Below are 16,261 nucleotides of genomic sequence, written 5' to 3'. Positions count from 1 at the left end.
ATTTGCCTAGATCTTATTAGCATTCGACGAACCTGTTTATGCATTCTATTTATCTTATTTTTCTCATTCTCTGTCCTCTATTCTGTCTTGATTCTATATTAAATTCTTTAAATCTGAACATTGTTTACCCTTATCTAATGCTTTAACTATGACATTTTATGGCACATAAGGTACAATTTAAGATTTCAGGTGCTAGAAGGACAAAAGAACAAAGGAGACAAGACATATGTTATCAACAAATCTTGAAGGCAAAAAAGAAGATACAAGATCTAGAGGACCAACCAGCCATTGACAGATACAATAGCCTAGTTCTCTCATACAAAGTGAAATATGATTTGCTTAATATAGAATGGTTGATGGGAGATCTTACTAGGGCATCAAAGTTTGTTTTGCAGGTTTCTAATTAAATTTAGAATTTATTTTTTATTTTTTATGTTTTGTCTGTCTGTTTGTCACGCATTCATCCTAGTCTTTTTATGCATTCACTCTGTCAGTATACCACAATCGATCTGTCAGAATTACACAATCACACAGATAACGTCACACAATCATCCACATAGGATCGCGCATTCGCACAGGTATAATAACGCATTCGTTTAATAAAGAGCTTGGTTTTCTATTTTCGGTGTGTTTCTTTGGTTACTAATTCCCTATTTGCAGCATGTGGTGAAATCATAGAGAAGGCCAGATCATTATAGAGAATTTTATAAATCACTAACATGTATGCTTTCACACTTCAATTTGGTGCTTAAAAAAAATCTGGTTAAAATGAACATGCATGCTTTAACACTTCAATTTGGTGCTTAAAACAAATATGTTTAAAATCAACATGCATGCTTTCACACTTCAATTTGGTGCTTAAAACAAATCTAGTTAAAATTGACATGCATGCTTTCACACTTCAGTTTGGTGTTCTAAAATTGACATGCACATGCGTATTTCACACTTAAGTTTGGGTTTTTTAAAATTAACGTGAATCAAGCTTATCAATAGAATAAATCATACTTTGCAATTTTTTAAGGGAAAGAACTTTTTATTGTGTTTGGGGTGGACCTATTGTTGCATTAACTACCTTTCCACCCGCCTTCAGGGTCTTGGGAGAAAGGGAAAGGTGATAACGACACCCACTTTTCATTTTAGTAGTGAGGGGTATCTTTGAATGGGGATTTCATCACCCCACAAAGGTACTTCAAATTGGGATGCGTTGGGGATATCATCTCTCCCAACGTACTCTCGAGCGAGTTTTTCGAACCGCTATATAAATATACTAGACATATGGCTAGAGTGTTGAGTGAATTCAACGTATGTGGGGGCCTTCCTTGCACCGATAAGCTTAACTAAATCCTTAAGTGGCTTTCTCTAAGAATCCGTCATTGGATCAGGATTCCTCGAAACTTACAATAAGAACCAACTTAGTAGCCCAAATCCTACATTCATTGATTCCGAGAGTGCACATCATACCCAATAGATACCCTTCATGTACCTTGCATTGTGAGACAGAAATCCCTTAGTGATAAGATCTTCGGATCTTTGGGGTAAGAGAGACTGGCATGCCTGAGAAGTGTGTGTCGTGGAGTGGAGCCAGTGCTGCTAGACTATCTAGCTGTTCATCGTGTTTCAGTATTTTGTAAGGGCCTCATTGAATGGTTTCCACTTTCCATCCTAAGATTTTCTTCTATACTTTTATGTGTATCGTTGTGTCAGACCAGTATTGAGTCAGTATTTGGGCTATTTCAGTCCCTACCTTTCGTATCTCTGAATTCTCAGAGTTTGTCAGAACACAGTTTTGTTAGTGATACCTATCTTCAAACAGTGTTCTTAGATTTGAAAAACAATAGGCTTGTCCTACAAACAAAATTACTTGAAATAAAGTTTACCTTGAAACATCAGACAATCCTACAAACTCCAAAATTTTACATACTAGTGACCATAGGCGTCCTTGCATAGTCCTCATTTACATCCTTAGAATTTGCATAAGTCCATGCATAGTCCTCATTTATCATCCTCATATATGTCCTTAGAATTTGCATAAGTCCATGCATAGTCCTCATTTACATCCTCATATCATCCTCATTTACGTCCTTAAAAATTGCATAAATCCTTGCATTGTCATATTTTACATCCTCATTATCTTTGCATAGGTCCTTATTTGTGTCCCATTAACCTCCTTATTCATTTTAGGGTCATTATAGTCTTCATAATTAGTCCTTGTTTAGACCTCATATACGTCTGTCTCACTCCATCATCATTTGCATAATCATCTTGGAAAGTCATAACATGTGTCCTAATGGGTCTCCCAGGTGATTGTTTTCTCCCCTTCAAGCAACCTAATCTAGTGCCAAATGGTGGTCAATGAGAAATCTCTGACGGTTTAGATAACTTGGCTTAGCAATTAAAGACAAGTGCACCTCAGTACATAGGAGTTGAGTATGCGCTAGATAGAGAGTATAAAATTGCCTGTAAAATTGATAGATAAATTGCTGTAGAACTTCTAAGAGAAGAACTTGAAAAAATTGTTTTGCAAAAATATAAAAGTACTCAACAAGTCCCACATCCAAATCCCCAATAGAGAGTCTAGTCTAGTGTTGCATACTTTGCCTTTAGGTCTAGAGTCTTGCATTCATAATCTAGGTGTATCATCGTCTTGCATTAGGTTCTAAAGCATCCTCATATAGAAGTCTTAAATGTCCGTCACAAGGTCACAAAAGGCAAAGAGTAAAATGGACCCAAACAACGACCCGTCAGTTAATCCAACTTGGAACATGGACATGTCAATTAGTCAAAATTCTCAATGGTCAAATCCCTATGCCATACCAACAATACATGAGCTACAAAAAAACTTAACACATGAAGAAATTGAGTTAACTCAACAAGACCCACATGTCCTTATGATTCTAAACGCTCTTATACACAATGAGAGGGACATATATCTCTCGTTGTTATTACAAAATGGTGCCAAGTTACCTAAAGATTTTGATGTCACAACAATATTACCATCATGAACTACTTTAGGTCCAAGTAGCAGTCAAATACCAAATGTAACACAGACATAAGCTATGACCTCAAGTTTCTCCCAAAGTGCATCTACCTCATCTACACAAACAAATGTGGCTGAAATGCGAGTTCTAAAGCAAGTGCATCATCCTCAATAATGAATGTTAGCACAAAATCACAGGCTATCATATGCTCTCAAACTATACCAATAATGTCAAGTGTTTTGGCACCAATTCAAACACAAGCCTCACATGTTTCTATGACTCAACCTCCGGTTTCCTATTCCATAGGTTCTACATACAATCATCAGAATATAAACCTAGGTTCCGCTAATACAATGAGTACAACCCAATCAAACATGGGTTCACAATTCACTTATTTCACAGTACCTAGCGGAACCCATAACATGCAGAATTATAGTTATGCTACCTTTCAACAACCTCCTAGTTATACTACCACGAATCTTTTTGTGGTAAATATACATGCGCAAAGTGTACCATTGATTCAAATGGATATTTTGACCTGAGTACATAATCTACAACAATAGATAACAACTATACAAACTGGTAACGACAAAAAGAGCTATACAATGCAGGACTTACGTCCTTATCCTTTTGATCATACAATATACATGTCGCCTTTCCCACCATATTTTGAAACATTGAAATTTGATAGATACCAAGAGAAGGGTGATCCTAGAGATCATATCAGAGAAACTTTTCACTGCATGTATAGAGGTTTTAACTGAAGACACTTATCTAATGAGATTGTTCCCAAAAAATCTTGGAGGTTCGGCCCTAGAGTGGTTTTCACATCTCCCACCAACGATTACATCATGGGGAGAATTAGCTAAACATTTCATTTCTAACTTCTTGCATAACATTGAAACACCAGTTACATTAATGGAACTATGTGCCACAAAACAATATGAAAATGAAATATTTGTGTCCTTCATACAAAGATGGAGATCTCTCTACAGAAGGCATAAGACTATTATTCCCAAAACTAAGCAAGTTGACATGTTTGCAAAAAACTTAATCCCAAAAATTAAGTACCTAATACAAATGCAATGTTTGAACACATTTAAACAAATCATTGAAAAAGCCTTGAAGTGCGAGAATGGACTAGTAGAACAAGGTATCATAAAATATGGGAATAACAACAACAATGATAAATCCAAGTTTTGGTCAAGAAACAAGAATGTGACCGATGATGGTGTTGTAGATGCTCGTATAGTGAACAGAGCTCAACCGATTATATCTTTACAAGGATCAAGTCAATCATTTAGTCCACATACAGAGAATAACACGGTGTCGATAAACGCAAACGCTACGCAAACTACAAACACAAAATTCCCAAGGGTAAATGCTCCAAAAAGGAACTACACACCTCTAGGGGAGCCTATTGAATCAACGTTAAAGAAGTTAATATAGAAAAATATGATCACTTTGCCAGAGGTTAGAGTATATGAACCAGGTATTTTCAAACCTACATGGTTGAATTATAATGACTTCTGTGACTATCATCGTACAAAAGGTCATAAAAATGCAAGTTGATATAAATTGAAAAACTTAATTCAAGACTTGATAGATCAAGGTGACATCGCAATTGATACCAACAAAACTTCAGAGAACACAAATCACATCATCTTTAAGGATCCTTTTGTCAAACATGATAAAGGGAAGGCATCAACATTGGGAACACAAGACAACACTGCTACCTACACAAAAGTCTCATATGACTACACTATTCATGATATTAGCTTAGGAGATGTAGTAAATGTTGAGTCACAAGAGGACCGTGATGAAGAGAAAATTAAAGAGACTGATAACTATGATAACCAAGTTTGCATGATGTGAGAAGCACCAAAATATGCTGAAGACAAGAATCTCTATCTTATGGACTGGGGGCAGGAAGAACCGTTTTATTCAGAATGATTTGAAGATGAAATTATAGCACAAATCATGGATATCAGACTTGCACATGATGACTATAGGATGGGATATGAAATAAACCTTTATGGCACAACATATGTTGCAAACATGTCCCTCACAAGAGATAATACAGTGGCTACGATCACAATAAATCCAAGAGATAGAGACTGTGCAGTAGTTACTCGCATATCAAAATTAACCTTACAAGGAGTACCATCCAACCCATCACTAGTAGTAGGGACCTATAATGTGGTTGAGCAACTCAAGAAAATCCCAGCCTAGGTATCACTCTTTGAGCTATTGCGTATATCACCAAATCACAAAGCTATCCTGGACAAAGCACTTCAAGATTCAGTAGTTGACAGAGATATAGATGAAAATGCTTTCCAATCCATGGTGGGGAATTTAGCTATTGGTACTCATATTGCTTTCATAGAACGAGATGTTCCTAGTAATATATGATAGTTCTGATACTTAATATAAGTACAGATCCAATAGCCAACAAGATGAGAGGCTGTTGGGCATCAATACTCTGTTATTCTAATAGGTCTTCAAGCTTCTGTGCTCGGTGATTACTATGTAGCATCCCTATGCATACACTTGCCCGCATACATTGTTTATCAATAGTTCCTTATTTATAAACAATCATCTAACCACTTAATCTCCTTGATCAATCATAGCCATCAGATCTTCAATCTTGTCCAGGTTCATTGTATCTTACGGTCTGCAAAATGTTTTACCCTGCCTTGGAACTTGCACAATCATCTTGGAACTTGTGTTAGGGTAATGCGGTTCAATCTGAGCTGTAGATCTTCTTGCCGACTTTCCATTGCCTTAGATTCATTAACAAACTTTTTCTATGGCTTGCCAATCATTGATCCACTCCAGCTCATCAACATCTTTCATTAAATATCACATGTAAACATTTAGTGCATTCTGTTATAGCTTGGTTACAACTCGATGAATACTAAACTTTACTTGATAGACATTCTGTCTTCATTAACCGACTGCGATAACCTTAGGGTTTATCGACTAGGTTCCTTAGGGTTTACCGACTAGGTTCTTTGCTTGATAACATAGTATAGTATTACCCTTTACATTTTACAACATATATATGATGTTAGAACGATCTAAAACATCAAGATCTCATCATTGTCTAACTCGGTAGAGTTGCCCATTGAATAACTTATCCCTTTATTCATCATATTCTTTCCTGTGTCTTTACCGACTTCTTTATAATCTTCATATCATATTTCTTAAGATATGGCAACATCATACTGAATTAGAAAATCAATTTCTTGACATCAATGACAAAATAATAATATCAAGACAGTAAACATCTTTAATCGGTTATGTCCATAATCATCAACAACCTTCTCAATATCCTTGTTATATTGCTAACAATATACTTCTCCAGAATGATCCGCTACATCTAGAAGCTTACACATGTAAGAAAAAAGTCAGAAGAGTACTTATAGATGGAGGAGCTGGTCTTAACATCTGTACACTAAAGTTGGTCAAGGCATTGGGTTATTTTGAGTTTCATATTGATCCTTCAAAGAGAATAAAAATTAAAGCATATCATGATTAAGAGCACCGCCCAAAAGGTGTAGTTACACTACCAGTGCAAATAGAACCTATCACAATAGAGGTTACCTTTCAAGTGTTGGATAGAGAACTAGGGTATAACATGTCGTTGGGCTACCCATGGACTCATGCCATGCAGGACATACCTTCAACATTCCACCAATGTGTTAAATTTGCGTACAATGGCATTCAAATCACCATAAAGGGTGATCCAAATCCATTTCAACACTGTAGTCACTTAAAGACAAGTGTAGATAACTAGGTACCCATTAATCAAGCAACACCACTCGCTACATAAATTGTGTCATTAAAAATCTCAGAGATATAGAAGAATACACCTACCGCGTCTTCTTTACAGATTAAGGATGTTGGTTGTGGGGAATACTCTATTTCAAGTACCTCGAATGACAGACAATTATCTATTTGTCCTAGGTCTTTTGGGAAGCCTCCGAACACAGTGATGAAACAAGATAAAGGAAAAGAGATAGTAAAGTACTCAAATTCACAATCTTTCATTAGATGGGGAGACTTACAAGAAGAATCTCTAAATGAAGATGTCAACCACTGGATATATAGAGAAGAAGAAAGGAAGATTAAAACTTGTTTTACCTCATGAAAACCCAAAGAATCAAGGGTTAGGATATAAACATGTACCAAAGATAACAAAGGCAAGACAACGTACACTAGATATACTGAACAAACCTAGGCTACCATCAGAGTACATACCTCAAAATCAATTATCAACATGAGTATTTCCCTCTTCATCTCAGAGAAGCAAGAGAGCACCAACATCTCCTAGTATGGAATCAGATGGTGAAGATATGAGGCAACTTCTATAATAACCTAACACAAATTCACCTAGCAATACAATATTTGAAACATCTGCACAAGCAAATATGCTAACAAACATAGGCTTAGCACCAACAAATGAGCCTAATCCTTGGTTGTTGTCAATACTTTTGCCCAGGGAAACAACTCAAGCTCCTCCAAACAAGTCAGATGAAGAAATACTACAACAACTTATACTAGGCTTAAGAAGGGTATCCACCACATAAAGGAGGTCCACAAATCTATAACAAACTCAGTTGCAAGAACAAGAGGAGATAAGTGATACAACCTCAGAAGGTGAAACATACATAGAAAGTGTGATAGATTCTCATGACTATGAATTCCTATCTGATCATGATGACATCCCACAAGCAATAGACATGACATATGACAACCAATCACCCATTGATGATGAAGATATATCACGTCATCCAAATAACCAGGTATGCATGTTATCAAGATCTTTTACAACAGAAGAAAACAATGACTTACCCCTTATACACTCGCATTTGATTGATTGGGGGCGAGAAGGAAAACCAACTCTAAACTGGTTTGAAAATGATGAAGCTATTGCAGAATTTCTCAACGTTAGAGAGGGATTTCCACAGGGTGATCACAAGGCAGGATTTGCTATAGACTTGGATAAAATGACATACTTTGGAGAGGCAAGTGCCTCTGTGATAGAAGATATAGATAAAAGTGATCGCAATGGCAAGAGCAAGTTAGACAACCTCCCTATTGAACAAGAGAATTCAACATTACTTATGGAAGAGACTGAAGAAGTCAATATAGCAGAAGGAGAAGTTGTACATAATAGCGACTTAGCAAAATCATTAAAGCAGGAAGAAAAGGACAAGTTCATACAATCCTTCAAATAATGTCCGATCAATTATGCTTGGTCCTATACATATTGTAGCGTCGTAAATTGTACACACTCGCTAGGGTGGTACAATTTCACACCTAGTTTAGCACCCGCCTTGGTGCATTTTGCCTTTTGCATTGCATTTCCCCTTTAGCACTTAATTAATTAAATTAATTAGGTCTAAGGTTCTATTTTATCATCTCCCATATCATAAAGTTGGGCCATTTTCATTAAATTGTGCCCCTTTCATTTTATTCTTCCAATACATCATTTAATCCAAAACCCTAATTAGGTCCTATTTTGAACTTTAAGGCTTGATTTCGGGGTCAAAACATCTCGAAATCAGCTGTAACTTCAGGATTCGCTCTAAAATCATCATATTCGACAGCCTTGAAAATTTGGTGAAAAGTTGTCGGGACCATGGCGCCCGGAGTGCACATGGTCCCGGACATTTTTCCCGAAATTTTAGGAGTGCGATCCAATCATAAAATAAAGCTTAACCTCAAGAAATTGGTGGGAGATTCAATCTCTAGGTCGGCCAAAAGTTGAAATTAAGACCTAGGGTTTCATATATAAGAGCTCTCTTTCTTCATTTGAAAGGATCAGATTTTTGGTTTCAAGGGCCTTCTATGCAGCGAAAGAGAAGATCTTTGAAGACTTCAACAACATTCAACATCCATCCATCAAGCATTCATCAATTTCATTCATCCATTTAGGGCTTTGAAGACATTGAAGAGCAATAGGGGATCACCGACTGAAGATTGGCTTGTACCCCTCCCTTGGGGTTGGGTATGATTTCATGTTGTTTTCATGTCTTTGCATAAGCCTCATTATATCACTTGTATTCATGCTTTAGATCTCTTTACATCTTGATTTGGAGCATTTACATTATCATTTGCAAGCAATTAGGGTTTACTTTCTAGGTTGCTCTAGTTTGCTTACTTGCATTTTAGGATCTTGCACACACACAAGGTCTGCACACACACTACTTTTACAATACAACTTGGCTATTCGTGGAGGTGGAAATCACCAAAGCGGGGGTTTGACTAAGGCAAAACCCTATATAGCCACCCACCATACCTTTTCAGATATAAGTGCAGGTTTCGGATTCGGACGACGCCGCAAGTTGCAGATCCGACAGAAGCAGACTGAGACGGAACAACACACCAAATTTAAGAGAAAAAGACCAAGACAGGGGCGTGGGGCGCCCTGGTCCTGCCAAGACAGGGGTGCTGGGCGCCCTGGGCCCTCTGTCAGACAACAAGTTTCAGCATTTTTGACAGCTTTTCAGGTTGCAAAACAGCAGTTTCAGGAGCAGTTTCAGGGGCAGAATCAGGACAGTGGCGCTCGCGCCCCCATCCCGAACATTTTCACTCAGATTTTAACACCAGGTACACATCTATATTCTCCTTTTATCCTTGTGTTTATAGCTTTTCATCACTTAATCTCAATCTTGCAATCTTGTTACTAGTTCATACTTACACTTTAGGGTTAATAGTTGAACTTGCATCATTTTATCTTTCAATTACAACAAAGGAATAGAAATCCTAATAGGTAGCCCATGGCTCTCTCTTCCACAAAAAGAAGTAGCCAATTGTGTGATACCTCTAGGCTCTTTCGTATTCCACAAATGTGTGATTGAAAGTGAGATTAGGGCATGTTTGCTTAGTGTCACTTTTTCCCCCACACATTTTTGGTGAACCCGACGTGAATTCCAATCTTCTCTAATTCTGATCTATGTTTTCAAATTTGAGTTTACAAGTTTTAATTTCTTGCAAGATTCAAAAATTTAGAGGAAATTTTTGCTAAAACCCTAATTTTTCAATTCAAAGTTGAACTTGTGGATAGCTTAATTGGGATCAAATCTGATTTAGGAACTCATTTGAATCATAAATTTCATTTTCTAAATCTACATTCTAAGTGATTGTATTGGTTAAAATTAAACATTTCCTTCTATTTTGCATGTGTTATCATTTGAAAAAGGAAAATTGTTGTCATGATGCATTCATTTCATAGATGTTATAATGGGTTATCTTCCCTTGCTTCAATTTTTCCTTCTCCTAAAGAACCTCCCCCCATCTATAACAACATTTTAGTGCCTAAAAGAGTTGCTACCAATCCCTTTGAGACTCTCCCATGCTCTAAGAATGAAGGCTTTAAGAGTGATCTTGACAATTCTCCTAAAATGTGCCCTTCCTATTTAGCTATCCTAGAGGAAGAGAATGATATCATAAACACCTTTCTTAATGTTACTTCATCTTCCCTACATGATGCCTCTCTAAGTGAAAAGGTATTGATGGACATTGACTTATTTTCTCCTAAAGTTGGTCCTTCCAATGGGGGCATGTTAGTGCAACAAGAGGTTATGAACACTTCTTTCAAAGATCTCCTTCCTAAGCATGAATCTTTGGAGAAATATGTTCATGTTCCTCCTAAAAAACACTCCCTTCATGAGGATCCTTTTGTGCAAGAAGATGACATGATCCCTACATTCCCTAGTGATGGCATTTCCTTTTCCAACAAAATTCCTGCTAGAGATGATGAATTAATGATAAATGCTTACCCTTCTCCTAAAGTTTGTCTTACCCATAAGCATCCCTTAGAGAAAGAAGATGAAATAATAAGCAATTTCCTTAATTCTCTCTCCCCTAAAGATCATATTGAACATATTTTGAGGAAAGAGGATGAGTTTAACACATCTATTGATGCTCTCCCTCCTAAGGATGAGGAATTAATAAACAATGTTATCTCCTCTCCTGAAATTGACAATACTTCAAACATTCCTTTCAACAACTTCACTATTTGGGATGAACCATTAGAAGAAGGTGTAGATTATTCTCTATCCCATGAGAGAACCCTGGCCAAAGGGGATGAAATCAAGATTGAAAACTCCCTTGATAGTTTCTCACCTTCCTTGAATCTCAATCATTCTCCCTCTAAAAATAAAGCATCTCCCTCTCCTCAACTTGGTTCTAATCATTCTCCCTCTAAAAATAAGGAAACCCTAGTTCAAAGCAAGATGGTTAACATCTCTTTCAAAGATCTCCCTCTCAAAAGTGAGACTTTAAAGAGTAATGTTGATCCTTCTCCTAGAGAGTTTATTCCCCATGTAGATCCTTTGATGATAGAGGATGATATGACCTTTCCTAGTATTACTTTTCCTACTAGAACATCAATGCCTACCCCTTGTCTCTCTCCTAAAATTGATTTAATCCGTGATAAGATTTTAGTGCAAGAGAAAACTATCAATAATTCTTCCAACACTTTTGTTCATTCCTCTAAACCATCCTCAATCAATTTGATACATGTGAATGAGACACCTAACAAACCTCTCTTCACTGTCCAAGGTGCTTGTCCTTCTCAAAATTCTCAACCTTTAAATAAGCCTATCTTAGTGGTTCAAGGTGGTTATGCTAATGATTCTTTTTTCACTCCTAAGAAACCTATTATTACTGTGCAAGGAGGTTATTCTACTAAGAGCCCTTATGAGTATGCTAAGCAACTGACTAGAGAGAGTTATAATGCGGTTGCTCATACCTATAACACAAGAAACAATAGGAAACCTAATCCTCCTCCAGTTATCCCAACTTCACTTCCTCCTTCCCAACCTCTTCTTCCTCAAGCTCCTCGTATTTCACAAGTTCTTGGTAAGGAATATGATCTCATAGAACAACTTAAAGCTACTCCTGCTAAGATATCCCTTTGGGATTTGATCCAAACTTCTTCCGCTCATCATGGAATGTTACAAGATGCCTTGAAAGATTTGAATGTTCCTCCACCTAATACATCTAGTAATATAGTGTCTTTGGTTAACTCTGTGATGAATCCTAAAGCTCAAATTGTGTTTACTCAAGATGAGTTACCTACTAGTGAAATTCAACATCAATATGATCCGTTGATGATTGTGGTTATCATAAATGACACTACTATAAGATGAACACTAGTAGATAATGGTTCTGGCCTTAATGTGTGTAGCATTAATCTATTGCATAAGATGAATGTGGATACATCCCTTATTGAGCCTGACTCTCGTCCCATTCGAGGCTTTGATAATTTGGCTAAGTCTTCATTAGGTATTATCACCTTACCCATCATAGTGGGACCTGTTACTTTGCCTACTCCTATCCATGTTATGTCGGGAAATCTAACATACAACTTGTTATTAGGGAGACCTTGGATTCACAGTATGCAAGCTGTCCCCTCTACATTGCATAGACAAGTTAAATTTATTTATAACAATAAGACATATACCTTGATAGGTGATACTAATTTTCAAGCTTGTTTGCAAACATCTACTTCCAAAGGGAGTTCTTCTAAGCCTTCCTCTTCTAGTGATGACTCGTTAAACAAGATACCTATGGATGAATCATCACCCTCTGATAATCAAAATTCTTTGGATGAGTATGAAGTTCCTGAAGAAGATTCTTCTCAACTTGAATCTACACATGAAAAGGCTTTTGATCCTGAGAAGGTTTTCGTAGAAGACGATTGGGGATCTCTTGATTTTAATCCCACCTTTGTAGGTGAGTATAGGGTTCCTCCTAGAGAGCTTAAAGTTAAAAAGAAGGAAGAAACTAGAGATCAATCAATCTTACCGGAACCTATGAGCAATAATTTTGTGGCCGCTTCTCAAACTTCTTCTCCTCACACCTCTAATTCTGAAGAATTTGATTCTCTGTCTTCTGAAAAACCACCTTTTCTTTCTGAAATGGCTAATCGTTATGGTCGTGGTTTCCATATTTTGGCTAAGAGTGGCTATAGTGGAAATGGTTGTGGCGCAAATGAACAAGGAATTAAAGTTCCTTTAGAACATAACATGCATGAATATTCATTTGGACTTGGATATAATCTTTCTAAGCCCACCAAAGCATCTAAAAGACCATCTCTCAATGTGAATGCTATATTTAGTAGTGATGATGATCTCACTTCAACTAAATCATCTTCTACTTCTGTCAACTCTCATTCCCCTCATAAGGAAATCTTGGCGATGAACAAATCTCTTTATGACTCCCCTCAAATTTCTAAATCCACTTATGAATCTTTATCTCCTATTCATCATAAAGTCCTTTCTTCCAGGGATAAGGCTCTAATAAATTACACTCATCTCTCTTCTAAGATTTCTCGTAACTTTCCTTCTTCAATTTTTATCATTTTATACATGTTTTTGATCTCACTTATAGTTGAGCATTCAGCATGTCATATTCAAATACCTCATTCAATCTATCATGTCTTTAAATAACATTAATGGCGATTATGTTGCTCATCATTATGTGACATTGGTAGCTCATTTACTGGGGGCTCATTGTCATTCATGATGGTACAATTTCAAGTGCAATCATATTTTTGAAGCAACATAATAGCCTAATTTTTCTATGTTATCTCTTGTTCCTATGGGGTAATAGTGTGGAAATATTTATCATCTTTTCTTTAGAATCCTCTTTTCCTAGATATGGGAGAAGATGTGTATTCTCTTTCTTATCCTACCCACTTCTTGTGAGGAGCATTTTACATACATTAATGTCCTGCTTGCATGAACTCATGTGAGTATGTAGTACATTTTGCTTATGTCTAAATCTCTCCCTGGAAGATTGTGTAAGTCCTTCTCATTGTTCTTATCCTTGGGAGGCAATGATCTTTTCTTATTTTTTAAGGATCCACTTTTTCCTATTTCGTGGATGGTGTGAACTTTATTACTTGATGTTATTCCTTGTATGCATTTGTTGTTGTTTGTTCAAGGATTCTCTCTTACAAGAGGTGTAAGTCCTTGACTACAACCTCTTTTGCACTTGGTAAAATACATCCATAATGAATTCACTCTCCCAATTGGGTTAAAAAGAGCGTCATCCTTTATTAAGAATCACTTTCACCTCACAAAAGAAGGAAGTATTGCATTCTTATTCTCTTCTTTGTCTTATTCTAGAAGATGTTACATTTGTCTAACACAATTTCTCTCGGGGATAGGTGTCTTTTGTACAAAGATCTCTTCTCCTCTAAGGATCTCCTTTATACATACTACAAGATATCCCTTTTCAACTATCTTATCCTGCCTTAAAGAGTGCAAAACTCTCTTGCTTGGATCTATGACATTGTTGCATTTTTGGGGTATCTTCTTTTGTGATGAAGGTAGGTATCCTTGTTCTACTTTGCTTATGACATAAACATTACACTTTTTGAGCAATGGGTCATTCTCGGAACCAGAGCACAGACTCTTAGAGCGAGATGTCTCCATTTTTCTTTTATGCAAGGTGATTATTCTCGGAACTAGAGCACAGACTCTTAGAGCGAGATGTCACGCTTTTGTACTATACATATACAGGTTGTAGCATACTCGGGCATAGACTCCTATGAGGTGCTTCTAACCTCCCTTACACACACATGCACGAGGTTGAGTGGAACTAGCGGCATAAGGCTAGACTTTCTCACTCTCCTCCCTTACATGGATCACCTAGACAGATTCTAGGGGCTAGTTTTCCATGTCCTTTTTCCCATGGATCACCTAGACAAGATCTAGGGGCGAGAAGTCCATGTTTTCTCTCTCACTATTCTTCTCATGGATCACCAATGTGTGTGTTCATGCTGCTTTTTCCTTTCTTTTCTTCTCTTTGCATTTTGTTTCCATTTACATCCTTCATCTTATGTTAGAGAACTCTCAAATCCTCACACTCTTTGTTGTGTTGGAATTGAGATTTAGTCCTCTTTCTTACCAAATGATTCTCCATTAGTTTTTGATCTCATATCAAATCTTCTTGTGAGCATTTGTCATCAATATTCTTTAACAATTCGAAGTGGTAAACATGATACCCTATTTCAACTCACTAAAATTAGCAAGCCGAAACAGGGGGGGGCATATAGCTACCCTCGAATTTTCATCACCTTCCTTAGTAAGCATTAGGTGATTTTGTGATCTAACGTGTGTTTTGTAGGTGCGGTTCCTAACTGTGTACTGCAGATACCGCTGGGGGCTTCGTTCGACAGACTTATGGATATATCCTTTTTCAAATAATGTTTACTTTTCTGTACTTTAGCTTGCATATGCACGTAGTGTTCATATGACCGCTAAAGTGGGGGCTAAATGTAGCGTCGTAAATTGTACACACTCGCTAAGGTGGTACAATTTCACACCTAGTTTAGCACCCGCCTTGGCGCATTTTGCATTTTGCATTGCATTTCCCCTTTAGCACTTAATTAATTAAATTAATTAGGTCTAAGGTTCTATTTTATCATCTCCCATATCATAAAGTTGGGCCATTTTCATTAAAGTGTGCCCCTTTCATTTTATTCTTCCAATACATCATTTAATCCAAAACCCTAATTAGGTCCTATTTTGAACTTTAAGGCTTGATTTCGAGGTCAAAACATCTCGAAATCAGCTGTAACTTCGGGATTCGCTCTAAAATCAATATATTTGACAGCCCTGAAAATTTGGTGAAAAGTTGTCGGGACCATGGCGCCCGGAGTGCACATGGTCCCGGACATTTTTCTCGAAATTTTAGGAGCGCGATCCAATCATAAAATAAAGCTTAACCCCAAGAAATTGGTGGGAGATTTAATCTCTAGGTCGGCCAAAAGTTGAAATTAAGACCTAGGGTTTCATATATAAGAGCTCTCTTTCTTCATTTGAAAGGATCAGATTTTTGGTTTCAAGGGCCTTCTATGCAGCGAAAGAGCAGATCTTTGAAGACTTCAACAACATTCAACATCCATCCATCAAGCATTCATCAATTTCATTCATCCATTTAGGGCTTTGAAGACATTGAAGAGCAATAGGGGATCACCGACTGAAGATTGGCTTGTACCCCTCCCTTGGGGTTGGGTATGATTTCATGTTGTTTTCATGTCTTTGCATAAGCCTCGTTATATCACTTGTATTCATGCTTTAGATCTCTTTACATCTTGATTTGGAGCATTTACATTATCATTTGCAAGCAATTAGGGTTTACTTTCTAGGTTGCTCTAGTTTGCTTACTTGCATTTTAGGATCTTGCACACACACAAGGTCTGCACACACACTACTTTTACAATACAACTTGGCTATTCGTGGAGGTGGAAATCACCA

Source organism: Cryptomeria japonica, chromosome 3, assembly GCF_030272615.1.
Source record: "Cryptomeria japonica chromosome 3, Sugi_1.0, whole genome shotgun sequence".
Classification (NCBI taxonomy): Eukaryota; Viridiplantae; Streptophyta; class Pinopsida; order Cupressales; family Cupressaceae; genus Cryptomeria; species Cryptomeria japonica.
Note: the sequence above shows the minus strand (reverse complement) of the source record.